The following is a 7,313-nucleotide window of genomic DNA, read 5'->3' as shown; positions in this document are numbered from 1 at the left end:
TAGCTTCTGGAGGCTGCAGGCGTTCCTTGGCTTGTGGCTGCACCACTCCAGTCCCTGCCTCCATCTTTCCATGTCCTGTTCCTCTGTGTCTGCGTCTTCTCTCCTTCAGTCACCTATAAGGACACTGTCATTGGATTTAGGGCCCACCCAGATTATCCAGGAAGATCTCATCCCAAAATCCTTAACTTAATTACATCTACAAAGGCTCTTTTTTTCAAAAAAAGTCACATACGTGCACAAGGTCTGAGTATTAGGACACGGGTCTCATACCTCATGTAGGCGTCTCAGCTGGGCAGTTGAATAACCTCATAAATCGGTACCTGTATGGTATCCAGAATTCAACTAGATAACATGTTAAATACCCATAAAAATGGTGTGTGGTCTTAAAAAATAAGAGACAGCAAGATTCCAACAATTATAACATTCTTTTTTTAAAAAAAAAAAAAAAGATATTTTATTGGGGAAGGGGAACAGGACTTCATTGGGGAACAGTGTGTACTTCCAGGACTTTTTTCCAAGTCAAGTTGTTGTCCTTTCAATCTTAGTTGCAGGGGGCACAGCCCACCATTTCTTGCGGGAGTTGAACTGGCAACCTTGTGGTTGAGAGCCCACTGGCCCATGTGGGAATCGAACCGGCAGCCTTCAGAGTTAGGAGCACGGAGCTCCAACCGCCTGAGCCACCGGTTCGGCCCCTATAACATTCTTTCATGTTGAGAGGAACTGGCATATACATAGTTTAGGATCCCACTTAAAGTCAATAGTGTTTGAATTAGCAACGTGTTTAAGGGGAGCATAGGAATATGGGCCGCACCCACCCATGTGCCTTCTTCAGGTCATGGAATCATTGACAAAACAGTTGTGGAAAGGTCTGCCCGTGACTGTCAAGGAGTGAGAGGTCCACTCGAGATCTCAGCTGTGTCCGGACTCATGTTTGCCTGCAGCCCTTGCCCTGAATAGCCTGTTTACTGGGGCTAGCGTCTATTGTGTGTAAACATCTCTTAGTCAGGGAAGATTTATAACTAAATATCAAAAACTTTGAAAATCAAAACCATAGTACTGATATAAAATTTGTTAAGTAGGATATGTGCATACTTGTTGTTTCATGTTCTTGGAAGAGTTAAGAGAATTCCACCTATCAGAAGGTCAGCCATGTAACAACAATTTAAGATGTGCAACTAGCAATTTAGACTTCTGATTCGAGGATGAAGTCTTCCCAAGTTGACAGTGTAGAAATGATTATGAGAACTTAAGTTTTGCTGCCTTTGTAAATTTAATTTATTAGATTTCCTATAATTATTTAGCATTCAGGAATGTTTTTTTGTTGTTGAAAAAATAACAAAAAAATGAAACAGTGAAAATACTGTAAAAGGAAATGAATCACATTCCATTTTCAAATGCAGTTAAAAAGATTTGAAGACGGTTAATTAACGAGGTTAGTAAATGGGTTCAAGTATTATCCAAAGACCTCTTAAAAGTGCTGCCTCAGATTTGTTAGATGTGTAATAAGAAAAATGAGATCTGTAATCTCGAATTTAATAAGTAATAAGAGAATAAGGATTTAGGATTTGTAACTTTCATATATTGAAAATTAAAACGTAAAGCCAAAATAAGCATCTGACAGCTCTTTCTGTACCCAAAGCTACCCTCAAGAATTGTGTGCCAAAAACACATCAGCAAATCCACAGCATTTCTTGTCCATCTCTAGCTGCCAATATACTAAGTACTTTCTAAGGTCAAACCAAAATGTATCAAGTTAAAACAAAATTTTGTTTTCATCTCTCCATCTTCAGATCATGTATAAAGCTGCCCTGCTTCAAACCACTACTTTATCGTATTTCTATCTATTATATGGACTTGATCTTACTTTTTGTCTTGAGTTGTCATAATTTCTGGGGACATATTAAGTCGTGGTAGTTATTTTATAAAAAGGTATTTATCTAATAAAAGTAATGATGCAAAGGAAATGCTTATTTAACCCCCTCAAAAAACCTACTAAAATAAACACTTTAAATAAATATCAAAGTATCCTAAACTACAGTTGAATATTTCTGTTGATAAAGTTGTATTGAAATAGACAGCATTACAGTTTTATGAATTAAAATAAAGAGACATTTGTAGCAGCTCTGTTCATAACTGCTCCAAACTGGAAGCAACCTAAACATCTTTCAATGAGTGAATGGATAAACAAACGGTGATACATCCATACAATAGAATACTACTCAGCTACTCAGATATAAAAAGGAGCAAACTATTTGTACACCCAAAAACATGGATAGATGCCTGAAAGAAGGCAGACTTAAAAAGCTACATACTACATGATTGCATTTATATGACCTTCTGGAAAGGCAAAACTGTAGGAAGAGAGAACAGGGTGCTTGAGGTTGGGGGTTGGGGGTTGGCAACAAAAGGGCACACAAGGGAGCTTTCTGGGGGGATGGAAAGGTTCTTGATCCCGAGTGTGATGCTGGATACACGCATGTCCACATATGTTAGGACACACAAAACGGTGCACCACAAGAAAAACTTGACAGTATCTAAATTTAAAACAATTTAAAATGCATAAAGAGACAAGTATCAAAAGATCTAAACAGTAATTTCATAACTCATTCTTTTTCTGTAGTATTTGTTGTCCAGTGTTCTGGCAAACAGAGAAATAAATTCTGTTATGAAATTCCTTAATTTCAAGAGAACCCATGAAAGGAACATTGTCCAGTCATGTGTTTCTTTTTCAATAAAAGAGCAAAGAGGTCCTTCCTGAAATCCTGATATTGGGAGATAAGTTTTAATTTAAATTCCTGCAAGAGAGAAAGTTCGTGATGTCAGGGTGAGAGCACAGTGTATACTTGTGTGGCGAGAGCTGCGGTGAAGGAAGTATTAGTCTGGAAAGGGGGTAGAAAGGAAAGCACAATTTTGCTAATTCCAAGCCAAGGGCAAAGGAGGACAAATTCAAACTCCTTTGAATTAGAAGTCAGCAGCGAAGCCCTGGGTAAGGACGTGGAGAAGCAATCACTGATCCCACTTATCAATTTCTTTTTCTTTCTCCCTAACTAACTCTTAATCTGAATATTAAAACTCCTCAGGTTTTTTTTTTTTTTTTTTCCAATGGGTAAACAGTATTGGCATTCAAACCTAAATTCACAGACTTTCTGGAACAACTCTTTCTTTATTTCAAAAGTGAAAACCCTACCTGACTGCTCTGAAAAATGGGGAAATGTCTCATTTGTTTTTAGCGATGAGGTCTATTTTTATAGAAAAAGACTTCGTTCTGTCACCATATAGGGTACTACTTGTATTGGTTACCTATTGCTGCATAACAATCGTCCCTAAAATGTTGTGGCTTAAAGTAACAATGTATTATTTCTCAAGCTTCTATGGACCTCCCCTGGGTTCAGACAGCTGGTGGAAATGCTGAGACTGGACAGTCTAAGATGGCCTTATGTCTTGGTCAGAGTGTCCGCTGGGCTTCTCTCTCCACATGGTTTCTGAGTGTTCCAAGAGACTGAGCTAGGAACATACATTACCTCTTAAGGCCTAGCCTCAGAGGTTGCACAGCGTCACTTCTGCTGTGTTCTATAGGTTCAAGCAAGCCCAGAGTCAAGGGGTGGAGAAATAGATGTCACCTCGATTTAAGGAGGAGCACGAAGTCCCATTGCAAAGGGTGAGGGCACAGGGACACCATGCTTTGGGGGCCCATGACTGTAACAGTGCTATTATTAATGATGTTTAACGCTTATATAAACATTAATTACATTAGCGCTTGGCTCTGAAACTGTAAGCAGAAGGAAATCAGGCTAAAGATATATTTTGGATCAGGAGCTCGAATTCATTCCAGCTTTGATGTAATGAATCCTTGTTTTAAAACTATTAGAAACCACTTACAGATGAGTCAGAGAAATTGGACCCTGTGGTTTTTATGGGGATTTTAACCATTAACTAAGAGGAAAGTAACATGGAATCCATTAGCTATTTTAAAATGCACTATTATTATCTGATTGTATGTCAATGCCCACAGGTTTCCTGATGTCTAAACATTTCAAAATGTTGTAGAATTATGAAAGGATCCAATTCCCAAGAGGATGTAGGCAAACCTGAACTTAAATGTGAACTAGAGCTGGAATGCTGGTCGGTCTCTGGAGCAGAAGTCAGAGAAAGGCCAGGATAACGACCCTGGTGCCCGCAGCTCAGACTTGGCCCTCTGCCACCACCGCGGGCTGCCAAACCTGCCACATTCTGGCAATAAGGAAGGATGCTTGGATGGGGACCAGGGCCATGCTGATGTCTGATCACGTTTGCAATCTGGGCTAATTCCAAGAATTCCCTGGGAAGAAAGTGCCTATAGGTTCAAGTCCAAATGCCCTGGCATTGAAGTCAAGCCTCAGTTTACCCTCCTGGGCCTGCCTTCCCCACTCCCATCCTTCTCCTTTCACCACTGCCAAGTGCACCAAGCACTCCCCCAGGGCTGGGCTTTACCCCGTGCTGTTCTCCCTCCCTCCTGCAAAGTCTCTTGGAGGTGGAGGTAAACATTATTTCAGCTGTAAAGCCATGCTCCTACCTATCCCCCACCCCAAGCAGCCACCGATGGGTGTTCCTGTGTTCTGCTCTCTGTGTAAAGCCTCAGGAGTGGGTTAGAGCTGGGCGTTGGGACGTCTGTCTCCCTTCTCCCTGGGAGGAGGATGTGCTCACTGGACCCAGCCCTCCCTGAGCTTTGTCTTATTCTTCTAAGTACCCTGAGCAATTCCTCTCATAGGTCTCCACAGAGTAGGCTTTCTGTATAGAAGGTTCTCCGTCAACACCTGGGAGGTCGTTTATCCAGTGCCGCTGCAGGCACATTCAATTGCTTTTTGAACTGGCCCTACCTCCCTCTTCCCAAAATATCTAATATTAGGTCTTAGACGGTTCCTTCAAACATAAGGCTTCCGGTGGCCATATAACCCAGCATTCCATTCCCAGGTATATCGCCAAGAGAATTGAAAACATACGTCCATGGAAAAAAAAGTATACATCAATGTTCACAGCAGCATTATTCACAATAGCCAAAAAGTGAAAACAACCCAAACATCCATCAAGTAACAAATTGAGAAATAAAATGTGCTAAATCCCTATAATGGAGTATTATTTGGTGATAAAAAGGAATGAAGTATTGATATATGCTACAGCGTAGATGAACTGTGAAAACACTGCGCTGAGTGAAAGAAAGAAGCCACAAAAGATCTTATATGGTTTCGTTCATATATGTGTGTGTGTATATATATATATATATATATATAGAGAGAGAGAGAGAGAGAGAGAGAGAGAGACAGAGACAGAGAGAGAGACAGAGAGACAGAGACAGAGAGAGACAGAGAGAGAGAGAGAGAGAGAGAGTAAATTAGAGGTTGCCAGGGGCTGGTGGGGGAGGCAGAATGGGGAATGACAGCGAACCGGTACAGGTTTCTTTTTACAGGGGGGAAATGTTCTAAAATTGATTGGGGTGATGATTACACGCCTCTGAATATACCAAACCACTGGATTGTACACATTAAGTGGACGAATGGTATGTATGGTGAGTTATAGCTCAATAAAGAGATATTTCCCCATTTTTCAGAACAGTAAGGTAGGGTTAAAAATAAATGTCGTTTGAACACTGTCCAGGGGTATCTAGTCCTTAAAGGATCGCATGTTCTATATCATTTCTGCTCCAAGCACAAGTACATCGCCTTCGCCACTCGGCCCTTGGGCCCTTCGCCTCTTCTGCGGGCCTCCATTTCCCTTTCCTGTTCCTTCTTCCCCTCTCGGATGGGGTGGGTCAGGCAGAGTTGTCAGCACCGCAAGGATTGGTGAGGAGCCTCTGGTCCACGTCCAGGGGAGGCCAGGGAGGACCCCCCCCCCCCCCGGCGACCCTGAAAGACGCAGGGTGGGCCTGCACCCCTGCCAGCCCCCAGAGGCTGCGATCCCGGAAAAGGCTGGCACCTAACACTAATAGACCTCTTTGTGCCAGACGCTCGCCCGCGGCCCCGGGAGATCCTGAAACCAACTAGAGCCCCAGTCGAGAGAGGGCGTTTGAGAGGGCGCGCGGGTGGCGGCCACCAACGCTGTCGGCCACCGGGCACCCGGCACCTGGATCCCGTCACTGCGGGGTAGCTGCCGACCTCAGGCTGCGGGGAGGAAAACGAAGAGCAGGCGCCGTCGGGGGCCAAGACCGGAGATATTCTTGGGTGGGCGCGATGCCCCTCGAGAACCATCCGGGTTGGGGTTGGGGGGCCGGAGAGGGAAACGCGGGGCAATAATACGGGGTGCAGAGTCAGCGGAATCCGCCCTGACTCTCCCAGAGAGACCTGACTCAGAATCAAAGGGACGGCAGGGGGCAGCAGGTTTGGAAAAACAGCAGTGTTTGTACTAGGGAGAAAAGCAAATAGGAGTGTCGGAGCAGCAGGGATTCGGGGGCGGGAGTCGCCGAGAAAGCAGAAAGGAGGCAGCTAAGAGCTAGCGTGGGCGGCGGGGGCTCGGCGGAATCTCGAGGGACCCCTGTCGGGCCTGGGGGCACAGTGGGCAGGACAGGCTGGGCACAGGCCAAGAAGCCGGAGGAGTGCGAAGGGAGACAGTGGTGTAGACGAAGCGTGCAGACCCGTAAGATGCACGGACGCGGGTTAAACACTACCGTCGTGTGCTTGCAATCCATCTACTGGGATGGAAGCCGCGTCCCAGGCGCCCAGGGTGTCTGGGTTTTGCCTCTACGATGCGTGTCAGCTGCAGAAATCGCAGAGACAGGCAAAGTGGGGACGTCTTGTTCTTTGCCGTCTGGCGCCATTCACCCGGGAGGCTTGCCTTTAGGGCCTCCTTGGGCCACTTTGTCACAAGTTGCTTCCTCTGCTGCCCTTGGGACAAAGTGGCAAGGATGTTTGTTAATGCTCCAGGAGCCCGTGGCAGATGCCAGCAAGAGGTGTGCAAGAGGACGGCTGTCCACCTGGGCCTTCTGTCTTAGCGCCTGTTTATTGCCAAAATAATTTCTGTCCATTATTTAACACCATGCAAAATACACTGTGATAGAATAATGACCCTCCAAAGTTGTCCACCCCCAAGTTCCCAGAACCTATATATATGTCATATGGCCGAAAAAGCGGAGCTAATGGTGCGTGTGTAGCTGGAGGGAACAATGAGGGAATCTCAACGGCTGTAGCGATGAGTGAAATAAGTCAGATGCTATAAAGGTCCTACTGTCTGATTCCATTCATATGAAGTTCAAAAGCAGAACAAACTGATGGTGATGGAAGTTGCATTGCTGTCCACGGGGAATGAGTGAGCATTGGGTGGGAACGGCAGGAGGGCATTCTGTG

Source organism: Rhinolophus sinicus, linkage group LG03 (assembly GCF_036562045.2).
Source record: "Rhinolophus sinicus isolate RSC01 linkage group LG03, ASM3656204v1, whole genome shotgun sequence".
In the NCBI taxonomy this organism is placed as follows: Eukaryota; Metazoa; Chordata; class Mammalia; order Chiroptera; family Rhinolophidae; genus Rhinolophus; species Rhinolophus sinicus.
The sequence above is the reverse complement of the archived record's forward strand: the minus strand, read 5'-3'. Positions refer to the sequence as shown.